Source organism: Mustela putorius, unplaced genomic scaffold (assembly GCF_011764305.1).
Source record: "Mustela putorius furo isolate JIRA1106 unplaced genomic scaffold, ASM1176430v1.1 tig00000129_pilon_pilon_pilon, whole genome shotgun sequence".
In the NCBI taxonomy this organism is placed as follows: domain Eukaryota; kingdom Metazoa; phylum Chordata; class Mammalia; order Carnivora; family Mustelidae; genus Mustela; species Mustela putorius.
Window position 1 is genome coordinate 32231520 of NW_025421290.1, and position 16091 is coordinate 32247610.

A 16091-nucleotide genomic window follows, 5' to 3' on the forward strand; every position below is an offset into this window, starting at 1 on the left:
GAAGAAATCAACAATCTGAATAGACCAATATCTAGTAGCAAGATTGAAGCAGTGATCAAAAACCTCCCCCAAAATAAGATACCAGGACCTGATGGATTCCCTGGAGAATGCTACCAAACATCAAAGAAGAAATAATACCTATTCTCCTGGAGATGTTTCAGAAGATAGAAACAAAAGGAAAACTTGTAGACTCTTTTTTTGAAACCAGCACCACTCTGATCCCCAAACCAGGCAAAGACCCCACCAAAAAAGGAGAATTTCAGACCAGTATCCATGAAGAGTATGGATGCCAAGATTCTCAACAAGATTCTTGCCAGTAGGACCCAACTGTACATTAAAAAGATTATCCACTATGACCAGATGGGATTTATTTATGCAAGTGTGGTTCAACATTTGCAAATCAATTAATGTGATAGAACAAATCAATAAAAGAAGAGAGAAGAACCACATGGTCCTCTCAATTGATGCAGAAAAAGCATTTGACAAGATGGAGCATCTGTTCCTGATTAAAACGATTAATCCTGATTAAAACCCACAGTGAATACTATCCCCAATGGGGAAAAGCTGACACCTTCCCTTTGAGATCAGGAACATGACAAGGATGTCCACTCTTGCCACTGCTGTTCAGCATAGTACTAGAATTCCTAGCAATAGCAATCAGACAACAAAAATAAATAAAAGGTATTCAAATTGGCAAAGAAGAAGTTAAAGTCTCTATCTTTGCAGATGATGTGATACTTTACATGGACAACCCAAAAGACTCCACCCCTAAACTACTAGAACTCATACAACAATCCAGTAATGTGTCAGGATACAAAACCAATGTACAAAAATAAGTTGCTTTCTTATACACCAACAATGAAAAAATAGAAAGGGAAATTAAAGAATCAATTCCATTTACTATAGCACCAAGAACCGTAAGATACCTGGGAATAAACTTAAACAAACCTAAACAAACAGGTAAAGGATCTGTACTCAAGGAACTACAGAACACTCATGAAAGAAATTGAAGAAGACACAAAAAGATGGAAAGCAATCCATGTTCATGGATCAGAAGAATAAATATTGTTAAAATGTCTATACTGCCTAGAGCCATCTACACTTTCAATGCCATCCTGATCAAAATTCCACCAGCATTTTTCAAAGAGTTGGAACAAACAATCCTAAAATTTGTATGGAACCAAAAGAGACCCCGAATTGCTAAAGAACTGTTGAAAAAGAAAAACAAAACTAGGGGCACCACGTTGCCTGATTTCAAGCTTTACTAAAAAACTGTGATCACCAAGACAGCACGGTACTGGCACAAAAACAAACAAACAGACCAGTGGAACAGAGAGCCCAGATATGGACCCTCAAATCTGTGGTCAAATAATTTTTGACAAGGCAGGAAAAAATTTACAATGGGAAAAAGACAGTCTCTTTAATAAATGGTGCTGGGAAAATTGGACAGCTATATGTAGAAGAATGAAACTCAACCATTCTTTTGCAGCATACAGAAAGATTAACTCAAAATGAATAAAAGACTTCAACGTGAGGCAGGAATCTATCAAAATCCTAGAGGAGAACTTAGGGAGTAACCTCTTCAACATTGGCCACAGCAACTTCTTTCAAGACATGTCTCCAAAGGCAAAGGAAACAAAAGCAAAAATAAACTTTTGGGACTTCATCAAGATCAAAAGCTTCTTCACAGCAAAGGAAACAGTCAACAAAACAAAGAGGCAACTCACAGAATGGGAGAAGATATTCGCAAATGACCCTATAGACAAAGGGCTGATATCCAAGATCTGTAAAGAACTCCTCAAACTCAACACACACAAAACAGATAATAATGTCAAAAAATGAGCAGAAGACATAAACAGACACTTCTTCAATGAAGACATACAAATGGCTAACAGTCACATGAAAAAAATGTTCATCACCATTAGCCATCAGGGAGATTCAAGTCAAAACCACATTGAGATACCACTTTACACAAATTAGAATGGCCAAAATTAACAAGACAGTAAACAAGTGCTGGAGAGGATGTGGAGAAAGGGGAACCCTCTTACACTGTTGGTGGGAATGCAAGTTGATGCAGCCACTTTGGAAAACAGTGTGGAGATTCCTTAAGAAATTTCTTAAATTTAAGAAATTTAAATTTATGACCCTGCAATTGCACTACTGGGTGTTTACCCCAAAAATACAGATGCAGTGAAAAGAAGGACCACCTTTACCCCAGTGTTCATAGCAGCAGTGGCCACAGTCACCAAAGTGTGGAAAGAACCAAGATGCTCTTTAACAGACAAATGGATAAAGAAGATATGATCCATATATACAATGGAGTATTACACCTCCATGAAAAAGGAAGAATACCCAACTTTTGTATCAACATGGAGGGGACTGGAGGAGATTATGCTGAGTGAAATAAGTCAATTATCACACAGTTTCACTTACTTGTGGAGCATAAGGAATAACACAGAAGACACTGAAAGATGGAGAAGAGAAGTGAGTTGGGGGAAATCAGAGGGGGAGACAAACCATGAGAGACTGTGGACTCAGAAATAAACTGAGGGTCTTGGAGGGGAGGGAAGTGATGGGTATTATGGAGGACACATATTGCATGGAGCACAGGGGGTGATGCATAAACAATGAATTTTGGAACACTGAAAAAAAATAAAATTTAAAATAGAGTAAAATAAAAATACAAAGAGATAGTTAAACTGTTTAACATAAGAAGTGAACCAGAATGTAAAACTGTTAGAGAAAGAAAGGTGGGTTAGGGGAGGAGTAGAAGAAAAAGGGCTAAGACACCCTTTGGCTTGGAGTCTAACAAATGTCAGCCAAAAGGAAATCCCCAGTGACAAGGAAGTCGATGGAAGCTGTGGTAATTTTAAACTGTTTGCGTTGCAGGAATGTCTATGTTTGACTACCCCTTGCATTCATAGACCCTCAGACAGGTGACATCTCAGGGGCATGGAGTGACTAGGAATTCACCTACATGGGAACATCACACGAAACATGAACACCACCACACATTTCCTGAGGCGATCACTCACAGAATTCATGCAATAGCATAGGGAATTTCAAGTCAGTCTTGAAAGAAGATCCTAGAGCAAGCACAAATGAGATTGAAGCCACTTCCATTTCAGTCTCAAAGAACAGGATAACCCTAGTTGACATGTGAGCAAGAATGATAGTGGCAAGATTTGAGTGTATAAAGAAACTTGAAATCAGCAAACAAGGTTACTAAATTTTTCTGGTGGCAAATTATGCATCATTTAGAGCACATCACACAGGATCAACTGATTCTGTCTTCTCATCACCTGTGAGCTACTTTTTAACTCCGTAAGTTGTAGAAATCTAAAATGCAATGAAAATGACTCTTGACTATGAATGTAGAAATGAATTGTCTGGTAAAAGAACAAACTTTCCTCCTCCAAGCCAGTTTTGTGTCAGTTTGCAAATTAATTTCATTATCTTTGATCTATTAACCTATGGGCTTTTTTTTTAACATCTCTTTTGAATGAGATATAATATCTGCCTGATCCCATCATTAATAATGAGTTAAGTAAAGTCCTTAACACAGGTTCAGTTTATATCTGTGTGAAAAATCATGATTTTATCTTTTTAAATTATCTTTTTTTATCAGAGATGCTTATTATAAACCAGACATTATACAAAATCTTTCATATGCAGTGTGTCTATATCATCTTCCCAACCCACTGGAATTAGGTACTATTATTATCATCATTTTACAAAACAAAAGTTGATGAATAACAGCCCAGCAGGCCAAATCTAGCTTGCCAAATTCAGCCTGTGCTTGTCAATAAGGTTTTATTGGAACATGGCATGCTCATTAGCTTATGTATTGTCTATGACTGTTTTTGCCCTATAACAGCAGAGCCAAATACTTGCACCAGAGACTACATGGCTTACCAAGCCTATAATATTTATTATCTCTCCCTTTACAGAAAAGGTTTGCTGAACACTGTAAGAGATGAGAAAATAGCTTTGAAATTTTATGAAAACTACACAGATTCACAGTTAGTGAGTGGCCTAGCCCAGACCCTTAAGCCTCCTTGCCTGCAGTTTTCCTCAGAGGTCAAGGCATCCAAGTTTTTATTTGTCCCAAACCAGACCAACTCCTCTATGGCATAATTTTGGTGTTTATAAAGTAGGACTCTTTCTGCCTTCACTTATACACTCATGCTTGGAGTTTCCTTTGGAAGGGACTATTCTTTCCTATTGTAATGATAAGGTAAAAACGAAAAATAACTGAGAGAAGAAAAATAAAAAGTTTGGTTTGTGTGAACATGATAATGACAGAGAACAGACCCTGTTCTCTGAGTAGAAAAAGAGGCCAAGCCATTTATTTGCACCTGGAGAGAAAATGGAGTGAAGGTTCAAAGGGAGGCTGACACAAAACAAAACTGGGGTTGCCTAAGGGCAGCCAGGTCCCTAACTCAATTTACCTGTGGCTGACTCTCCCTCACTACCTCCAATCTGGTTTGCATTTTATTGTCAAAAGTGGGGGAGAAATGTTATTACAACAATAACCTCTTATTAGCTGGTATTAGCCCCTTAGGGCCTGGTTGAAAATGGCAGGAGCAGTTGTTCTATCTGAAGCTGTTCTATGAAGTGGTATTTAATAAATTTCCTTTTGGAATATTGTCATTTCTCCCTCCTTCCCTATCTCCAGCTCTCTGCTCCCATATGACCCCAATTAGTGTGTGTGTGTGTGTGTGTGTGTGTGTGTTCATGCATGTGTGTGTGTGTGTGTGTGTGTGTGTGTGTGTGTACACGGCAGCCCACATGGTTTTCCTTCAAAGAAACAAGTGCATAGAGCTATAAAATAAATGAGATCTGCCCAGCACTCATGTATACTTTTTCAAAACCACAAAGAAGTGAAAGGGCCAAGGTGTCAATGGATAGGCTAATCAGAATTTAGAAGGGCAATGAAAACCATATAAATGGGATTTCACTTGAAATTCTACAAACTGTTAAGGATGAAGTATTCAGGCAATTAATTCATTAGGAACTCAGCCCAACCTGGAACCAGAGGGGCATAGCTTTTGGATTTTATTTCCATCCCTTCCAAAAAGAAGAGAAAACACTTCCTAGAACACTGCTGTTTTACTCTAACCAACTCTTAACAAAAGTCCGACACAAGCCAATCTCTTCAAACAAACCAAATGATGTAAATTCCAGCCACAAAAAGAAAGCCAAGAAGAGGACTACATGGTGACCAGGAAGAAAGCTCATCACTGTCCATGCCAACCTCCTCTGAGATAGATATAATTGATTCTTGTTGTTCATGATAATTCTGTCCTATAAAGTCACAGCAAACATTGAATTAGTAAATACTAAATCATTGCTCCTAGGGGAAATCCAGGAGTAGAATCCTGAGAGCATTTTTGTCAACTGATCAGTACATAACTTGTTTTCTGTGTGTTTCTTTTTAAATATATCTTTTAAAATATAAACTCTTGATTCATTAATGTTGAACTTATAGCCTCCAGCACTATAACTCATGCCTGGATAAAACTTGTCTACCATACATGTTTTCTTCATAAGGCACCTTACAGCCCTCTTACACCTAGAAAAACTAGACAGCACTTCAGCAAGACACTTGAGGCCTATTTTAAACAGAGAAATTGCCCACAAAAAGCATGAAAAATGTGAAAAAGTGACACTAAATAAACCATGAAAAGGACACCTGTTTACATGGTGAGAGCTGAAACAGGAAGAGAGAACATCACCCTACTCCACCTCAGCTGGGAACACACATCAGGTGACTCCAATTTTTGCCATCCTGCCCATGCTCATGTCTGAAAATGACTAGAAAAGCACCTTATATATTGATCTGGGGGTTACAAATGGCTTTTAGCAAGTAGGCATTTGCCAATACAGAATCTGGGAGTAATGAGGATTGACTATCTATTTTCCCCCCAGAAGCTGCATAAGCAACAAATAACACCGTGGGGATAACACAAACAGATCAGCACTGCCAGAATATGCAATATAAACATTTTGAATTCTAAAGACCTCGGGTACAAGTGTCACGAGAATTCACAAACACCGTGGATCCTTTAAGGAGAAGGTCAAGTTGAACAGTTGGTATGAACGATTTGTGAATGGGGAAAATGGTGACTGCTTTAATACCGGGCAGGGACTGTGTGAAACAACGGCTATTCTTGACATCCAGGAAGCTGGCATAGTAATTGATTTTCCAGTGTTCTAAAACTAAGCACCTAAAAATCCAATCTCAAGCAACCCTAAGGGCTTCTCTAAAAATTCTCAAACTTCCAGCACATTAACCTTGAGAATATTAAGAGTCTCTGGGATGAAACTCGGATGTATAATAAGCTTGTTAAAGAAAGGGTTGAGTCAAGAAAATACTAATAGTTGAGAGGTCACCAAAACAAGCAAACAAAGTATTAGCTCGTTTGCATTTTTTTTAAATGTGTTTCAGGGAAAACTATGTACTGTCTACATACAGCACATCCTCCCAGTTTATCAGATACTAACCTTTTATTATTTTTGATCTGTGTTGCAATCCTTCTCCGTTGTAAACAACTGATAAACATGTAAATTCTATCCAGTCTGATAGAGATTTAATTGACCCTCCTTATCCCAGGGTTAAGGAACAATTTTCAGCATTCTTTTGCTTGTCAGATAAGGTTGCAATATTTTGACTTTTCCTCTGTACCAGTTATAATACCTGCCTAGTTCCCTCTGTCTTTCTACCCTCTTAGTTACAGTACCAAGATGACTGAGAATTAAACTAATAAAAGACAGATCTGTAGGAGAAAAGGTACACAATTTTTATTAATGTTTATGTGAACTGGAATTCACAGAAAAGAAGTGAAATACAAATAAGAAGTAAAACTCGGGGGTTTATATACTATTTTAATAAAGAAAAGAAGGTTGTGCTTCAAGAGCTGATAAGTCACAGGGAAGTTACTGGGCAAGAAAATGGAGGAACTAATGGAATGTAAAGTTTTATTTTAGTAAGATCTATCATACAAACTCATTGCAGTATGAATTCTGTGTCCAGTGATAAGAATGCTCTTGCCTTCCTGGGTGGGGAAGGTGTAGAAGACCGACAGGTAGAAGGGGACAGACATTTCCACAAAGGGAAACTTAACACCCTGCTTTAGGCAGCTTTGGGGAAGGCAAAGAACTCTTCCTGCCTCTCTTGGTTCTCAGTTGTCTTCAACTCAAAATTCCTTGTGCCAAAGTGGTATATTTAGGGGTGGCATATTCTGATCCCCTTCACACATATATGAGTAAAATGAAATCATTAATGCATGTTCCTTTTTTAAATCTGCATGGTTGTCATTATTTTTTACCTTTCTCTAAAGAGTGGCTGCCAGGGCCTTATTCTACCGTGCCCTGTGGGAAAAATGTGGGAAGATGAAAGTCAGATGTTTGCTAAGTCTTAGGCATCATTGTTCAGACACTTCTTAAGAGTAGGTACGGCAACAGCTCTACTGATGGAGCACAATTCTGTAATTTGTATGGAAGTGAGTAAAGGGAATGGCCAATTTGGAGAGTGTTTGTGGTTGGGGTTAATCAAGGGCTATATCTTAATCAATCAGAATAGCAAAGGGCTGTGCACAACTTCCTCAAAGGTTTTTCAAATCTTAGGAGGCACACAAGCTTGGGATATAACTTTAAGCCTTTTTTTTAAAGACAGATCTTAAAGAATAACTAAAAAATTAGATTGCTAAGGGACCCAAGGCTCCTCTAGACTAAATTGTCCAAAACTTCAGGTATCATCAGGTATTATCTCTGTTTAGAGATAATTCTAGTACAGCTTTTTTTTTTTTTTTCCCTGTCAGGGTTTTTTTATTAATTTTTTTATAAGCATATAATGTATTTTTATCTCCAGGGGTACAGGTCTATGAATCGCCAGGTTTACACACTTCACAGAACTCACCATAGCACATACCATCCCCAATTTCTGTAGCCCCACCACCCTCTCCCTCCCACTCTCCCCCCAGCAACCCTCAGTTTGTTTTGTGAGATTGAGTCTCTTATGGTTTGTCTCCCTCCCAATCCCATCTTGTTTCATTTATTCTTTTCCTACACCCCAAACCCCCCACATTGCATCTCCACTTCCTCATATTGGGGAGATCATACAATAGTTGTCTTTCTCCAACTGAGTTATTTCACTAAGCATAATACCCTCTAGTTCCATCCACATTGTCGCAAATGGCAAGATTTCATTTCTTTTGATGGCTGCATAGTTTTCCATTGCATATGTATACCACATCTTCTTGATCCATTCATCTGTTGATGGACATCTAGGTTCTTTCCATATACTATAGCTTCCTTTTGAAAGAATATGGGGGGGGGGAGTGGGAGAGTGTGTGCGTGTGTGTGTGAGAGAGAGAGACAGACAGACAGACAGACAGAGGATAGATCCTCCGTTATCTAAGCAAAATTCCAGAAGCATGATGGGTAGAAACTAATCTACTTCTCACCAGTGAATTTCTGTGGCGATTGCCAGACGTGCAGACGTGCATGGCCGGCCAGGACTCCAGGAAACTTGGGAGATACCCACAGGCCCAGGCTAATCACAGCTCCTACATTCCTTCTACTCTCCATACTTGGAGACATCTAATCACTGTGTGGAAGCTCAGCCCAACATTCACAGTAGCAGTCATACAGCTTTTCTGACCTAAAGAAAGAGGTTCTTAAACACCCCAGTTCATTATTCTGGCATTCAGACTCAAACCATTACTGGTACTCAGCCAGCATGGATGCAATGTCATGTTTCCAACAGCTAGGCTTTTGCTTTATTCCCAAAGCCCACTCCCTTGCCAATATCCCTTTTATATGCGGTAGGCATTTGTTCACTAGGGCCACCTAGTATCCAATTTCCTCCTTCCTTTTTTGCACGCTTCTTTAGGAGGAAGTTCTTCTTAATGAGCATTTTTGGTAAGAAGAAGAGTTCATTTCCTACCTCACAACCCAAAGGAGCTACATTATTTTCCCTTTTTCCTGGCAAAACCAGTGAGATGGTTGCATGACTTAGTCAATCCGATGTGTCAGGTGCATTTCTTTTGAGAATATTCAGTTCTATCAAATAAATAAATGTGTAGTTTATAAAAATAGGCAAAACCTTTTAAGGTGTTTCAGTAAGGTGCTAGCAAGCAAAAAGTTTGTTAGATGTAGGCAGATCTTACAGGGTATGATAAGCTTAAGATAAGAAGCTAACAAATAGAGCATGTGTGTCCCACAAAGAGAAGAATGAAAGGACCAACAGATGCTTATAGAAGATTAAGTGCTAAGCACACATACGATGAAATACACAAGAGGAACTAAATACTCAGGATACACTATAGATGAGCACTTAATACATATATATATATATATGTGTATGATGCTTTAATTCATCACCCAGTGGTGACACCCAATCTGGCTTCATGAATTTTCTGCCCTCAAAACACAAATAGAACCCATGGCTGCTCTTTAAACTATTTAACATTCTCCAGCTGTGGCTAGTTGCATTTGTATCTGTGTGCATTCAAGAGAACAAGTATGTATCATTGTCCCAAGCCATCATCCATCTGTGGGCCCATTTGCTCAAACCTCAGTTTTGGTCCGGTAAGCACACTTTAGGTGGAGAAGACTTGTGTGGTATAGACAGCTGGGATATATGAACACTGTCTATTCTAAGATTCTGTAACCCTCCTATTCCATGTGCACATATCCTAAGTGGGTTAACTTTCTTCAGCTCTTTCTCCTTGTTTCTCTCAGTGTATTTTAATTCAATTTAATAAATCATGTCATTTGAGCATCTTAATTTGGTCTGTAAGTTTTACTGTCCTATGACTTCTGGGATAGCCTTCCTGGTAGTGCTATTAGGCTATTACTGCCAGGTAATTCTCCTCTGTCCTGGGCCTCTAAGTCAATAGTGAGTGATGCAAGGCTGTGTCATGGCAGCCTGAGGACCAGGCTGTGCTTGTATTGGAATCTTGCCCATGGTGTCTGCCCCACAGTTCCTAGAGTCCTCCTGATTCCAATACTTATTTTAATTACAAAATAAAGCATATGTAAGAAAAGTATATAACAGATGTATAAAATTTGGCAAATAATTATAGTACAAACAACTATGAAACCTCATCAACAGCTAGGAAAATCAAAGCCAGACGTAAGAGTTAAATTTGCCCAAGACTATTTCTCCTATAAGCTGGCCTCTTAGAAGAAAAATGCGTTCTTGCAACATTCTATGGAAATGCCCTACAGCCTGGTGTTCAAGGCCATTGATCTTGGTCAGCTATAAGACTTGGATCACAGTCTTTTTGAATATCCCAGGAGAGGATGAATGTTGGTTTGACAAGTCCTTTCACTCATCTGCCATGTCATAGAGCCATAACTACCATGCTTAGTCCAGCCCCTGGGTTTGAAGGCATGGCGCTACCACTGACACAAGGACTAAGCTGGTGGGGAAACGACAGAAACTGAGGTTCTGTCACTGTGCTTAAAAAGCTCCAAAGCACATGGGTTGCAATTCCTGACCCAGAGTCTTATATCTGGCTCTGCTAGATATCTATGTGCTGCCCAGGGACATCCACCTGTGCCATTGATACTCACTGCATGAGTTCCCCAAATGCATTCATCTCTAGCAGGTATGGCATGTGCTTTGCCTGACGACTTGTCCTCCTTGGTATGATGCAGACATTACCAGTGCCTCCTCCCTATTCCCAAGGACCCTTCTCCAATCACAATCCCCTTCCTCTCTCCTAGGAATAACCATAGCCCTGTCGTTGGTGACTATTATTTTCTTGGTTTTCTGTTAACGCTACCACCAAAAGGTTCATTCCCAAATAACTCAGTTTAGTTTTGTTTCTTTGCCTATCTTGAAACCTTACATGGTATGTGAGATTGGTCTGTATTGCTGTGCATAGATGCATTCTACTCTGTAAAGTTATTTATAGGTTCATTCAATAATAGATAAACATCTCCAAGTGGAATTTCTTGGTGTTCAGGTGCACGTGTTCTCAGTGTTGAGGAGATATTAGGAACAAGTTTTCCACAGTTGCTTGCCTCAACTGATGTTCCCAGCATAGATGAAAGTCCCCCTGTTCTACATCCTCAGCTCCACTTGGTATTATCTGATTTTTTTAATGGTTGTCAATCTGGAGGTGTGTAATGATGCCTCATTGTGGTTTTCTTTTGCATTCTCTTTATATCTAATGAGGCTGCAAGTCTTTTCATGTCCTACACCTTCCTATTTCCTATTTGTAGGACCTCTCTGTATATTTCGGGTCTAGGAGTTTGGTAGTTACATATCACAAATTTCATCTACTACTCTGTAGTTTGTCTTTTCACTCTGTTTAAACTGTTTTGCTTTTTGTGGGTTTGTTGTTGTTATTGTTGTTGTTGTTGGATAGAGTCCTTAATTTTAATGTAGCATAAAAAGTGATCTTTTCTTCCCAACTCTGATTTCATGAAGATATTCTTCTGCACTATCTTCTAAAATGCTTTATAGGGGCACCTGGGTGGCTCAGTGGGTTAGGCTTCTCTGCCTTTGGCTCGGGTCATGATCCCAGGGTCCTGGGATCGAGCCCTGTGTAGGGCTCCCTGCTCAGTGGGGAGCCTGCTTCCCTTCCTCTCTCTCTGCCTGCCTCTCTGCCTGCTTGTGATCTCTTGTCTGTCAAATAAAAAAAAAAAAATCTTTAAAATGCTTTATAATTTTACCTTTCACATTTAAGTCTTTATGCCACTGGGAATTGATTTTTTGGTAAATACCCCCACCTTTTTTTCCAAGTCAGGTCTCCAACCTCCAATCAATTTTGTAAGTCTCTTATCACCCTACAATAAATCCCTCTTTTTGTTTTAGATAGCCAGCATAAGTTTCTGCTGCTTTCAATCAAGGGCTCTGGCTGATAAATTGGACTACTGCCTTGGCTCCCATTCCTGGAATCCTGCCTTTTAACCCCAGCCCAGTTATGTGCCCTGTGACTACGTGCAGACTGGTTTTTGTCCGTGGCTTGGACTATGCCCAAAGATTGCCATACTCCATGATCGTGTGCCTTCCCCAGCAGACTACTTCATATTACAGAACCTACAGTTGGATTGGTTCCACCAGCTCCTGTCCCACTGCCCAGTTCCACTCTAAGTTAAAAACCATGGTCCTCTGATTCTCAAGATACGACATGAAATTGTACGCCGGCCCTCAGACGCTCAGCTGGGAGAGTGAGAGGCCCATAGAAAGAGGGTTATAGAGATAACATTCATAAGTCATCGTCAATCGAAGTCATCTGCGAAGCCAGGCAAGTGAAAGCAGGCTTAACTCCCAGTTGGGGATTTCAGATCTTATTGCCATTCTTTGTCTCTCCTATCAGGAGACCATGCAGGCAGATTCACACTTTATTTTTTTCCAAGTGGTTTATTGATTTGTGGATTCAGTGAAATGGGCATCAATTGAACTAACAATTCCCTTTAAGTAAAGAGGGGAATTCACACTGCGCTGAAATTAACAGGCACAACAGTACTGCCTCTTAGAGTTCAACCACAACACAATAGATGCACACAGTGTGAGGGCAATCTGGAGATTAAATAGCTCTACTTCATCTTTAGGGATCAAAAGCCGAGTGTGTTTTTATTTGACTTGCTGTGGCTTCCTCTTCCCTCCTGCCAGACATATACACTTCCAAGAGATCATGTGCACTATTTAATAGAAAATAGATTTCTTGCCTTCCCATCCTTCCACTTTCTTTTTATATCTCTAGGTTTTATTTTTCCTCACTAGCTCTTAAGTATGTAGCAAACTTGGGATCCTTTCTTCCTGGATGACTGCTTAACTTCACATCTTCTCTGATCAAGCCACAATGGAAATAATGTCTAGGATATGACAAGATGACAAATATGTCACACTTAAACAATGATTTTGCCTTGAAAAGATGTAAGCACTATCCTCACACATGGCTATGATTCCATTGACCTAATCATGCTTTTCCCTCTTGATAATGAATAGATATATTCCCTTTCAACCACTATGTCTAGGGCTCTCATGACAATAATTACAATACTTGGCAATTGTATAACTTCGACAAATTTCACAGTCCTTTGATAAAATCACTTCATTTTAGGGTCACCTGGGTGGCTCAGTTGGTTAAGCATCTGCCTTCAGCTCAGGCAATGATCCCAGAGTCCTCGGATGGGGCCTGGTGGTCGGGATCCCTGCTAAGTGGGGTGTCTGCTTCTCCCACACTCTCTGCCCCTCTGCCGCCCCCTGCTTGTGTTCTCTCCTTCTCACTCTCACTCCTCTCTCTCTCTTTCCTGCTCTCAATCTCCCTCTTCTTCCTCACTCCTACTCTTTTTCTCTCAGATATATAAATAAAATTTTATAATAATTTTTAAAAATCACTTCATTTTATCTCAAAAACTACTAATAAGATAGGTAAGACCTATAGCATTATCTTTAGTTTCTTGAGAGGATAACTGAGGCTCAGAAGGAATTAGTGAATCATCCGAGGTACAGCCAGGACGTAATCTTGACTAGCATGACTCCTGGGCCAGTGCTCTTTCCCAGACGATTCTCCTATATTAAAAGGGTCTCTATATAACCATAATAATATTTATTTTATGCAAAATTTACCAAGAATAAAACCTGCAACACTGGCCATTTTCATATCTCATGTAACCATCTGATTCCATACTTGGCATAAGCATACTACTATATGAACTATAGAGACATTTGTAGTATGATGATGCTATTAATAAACATTACCAGGTGCTAGGATACTGTCAGTATCTAATACATGAAGTACAATCTGATTTGAGGTTTCTGAGGCCTTTTCTTCGCAATTCACATTCAAAACTTATCTTATTCATTATTGAGATTAAAAAGGCAAACATATTCCAATAAAACGTATTTAAACAAGAAGGGTCAAATTCCAGACTTCCATCTTTATTAGCATACAGATTGAGTAAACAGGCTTTTTGCAAACATATTTAGGTCTTTATAACTGTACAGAAAAGGCAGGGGATGGTTGGTTTCAGGGCACAAATCTGATAACACAATCTGTCCCTTTTTTTATTTATTTATTTATTTATTTACTTTTTGAATACTTAGCTGTTAATTTCAAGGCTGGGTGAAGTTCTACGGCATTAGAAAAAAAGGATTTGTTTAAATAGGATTAAAAGAGATGAAGAGAGAATATTCAAGAGAAGCTACTATGTATGTATATTTTAAAAATCTATGCTGATTACCCTGACTTTTCCAAAAGAACAAAGGGAATTTCTTTTTTTCATACTATCATTTATTTAATTCATTCTTTCATTTACTTAATTTCATGCACTTATTAATTCAATCTTCACTATTCATATAGTAACTACCATGTGTTCCTTGCATTAAACCACAGGCTATAGAAATATGGATGATAAGTATAACCTTAGGGATGAGGTTACACAGGTTGCCAAGAGATGCCACAGAAAGAGAAATAATCACCACCTTGAAGATCAAAAGAAGCTTGTCAGAGGAGATAACTGTCTAATCTTGGAAGAACAAACAGGAGTGTCCCTTATAGTAAACCCAACTTCTTAAGCTGTTCTTTAATATTACAACCCTCTATGGAATTTAGTGAAACATGAAAGAGGCAAGAGAATTGGAAGCCTATGGATTTCATGCTTCCCATCCCAGCATCCCACATTCCTACGGTTCCATTAACTAGTTTCAGTATTTCAAACAACCTAGAAGAAATCAAACGGCTCTTCCTCACTCTTGTTGGTTGTTTATTGATGGCTCTAACTCTGAATTTTCTTTATCAGTCTGAGCCAGCATACTTCAGAAGATAGCCCTTATATATATCCCCAAATAGTTGATAGAAAATACCTCCAATTTTCTTATTTTGCTTCAAAGTCTATTCCTTTCCCACTTCACTTAAACTATTTTTGAGTGTTGGACATATTTCCACATCTTTCTGTAGAGAACCTAGGAATTGTTTTAGAAGAACTTTAGCTTTCATAATTTTAACTACCTTTTTCCCTTCCTTCCCCCACACAAATTACTCCACAAGAGAAGAAATTCAAAATTTAAGAATGAATTTTTTATAAAAAAAATAACAGGAAAATCACCTGGTCTCCTCCTCAAACCAGAATGCTGACTGTAGCAGACATTTTTCTCTATATTCCTAGCAAATCCACCCTCCTTCCTTGCTAAAAGAACACTGCTTTTGCTCAAGTAATGGGCAGCAAAGTGTTCAGAAAAGATGGGCCATTTTCCCTTCCCCAGGGACTGAAATCTGACTGGTCTAAGACTACCATGCCAGTGTTGGCTCAAATGTATATACAGGATCCATTTCTGTCCAGTGGCACCCGAGGACAAATCAGCTAGGAGCTTCTAGAAAATATTTCATTCTATGATTTACAAAAGTGAGAGAGAGACATCTGGTAAGAACATTTTTCTTTCTTCCTACTTGTGGATGTCTTTGAAAGTTTTGGGACCCCTTTGGACTCCTTTGGACAAGGATGTGATGTCATCTTATGAGCATGAGTAGATAAGCATAAAGATAAGGCTAAAATGTTGGTTATTGTAGAGTAATAAGTTAGAAAGCGTTTAGATCCTATGTGACATCACTGATCCACTGTACAACCCTGAAACTCTCATGTCTCTGAAATTTTTAACTGAAATACAAAATGTCCTACTAGTTTATTTATCTTTGATAGAGATACCTTAAATGTTGGTTTTTTTTTTTTTTTTTTTTTTTTAAAGATTTTATTTATTTATTTGTTAGAGAGAGAGAGAGAGAGAGAGAGAGCAAGCACAGGCAGATAGAATGGCAGTCAGAGGAGAGGGAGAAGCAGGCTCCCTGCCGAGCAAAGAGCCAGATGTGGGACTCGATCCCAGGACGCTGGGATCATGACCCGAGCCGAAGGCAGCCGCTTAACCAACTGAGCCACCCAGGCTTCCCAAATGTTGGTTTTTCTTAGAGAATTTATCTCTGGCCCTGCACCTTTACTTCTCACTCTGTCCGGATTTCTTTCCAATCTAACAGCTCAAGCTAATGTACCCAAACCCTCACTTTGAGTTTTTTGACTCATTTTGCTCATTTGTGAAAACACAGAGGATGAAGATGTACTTTATTATATACGCC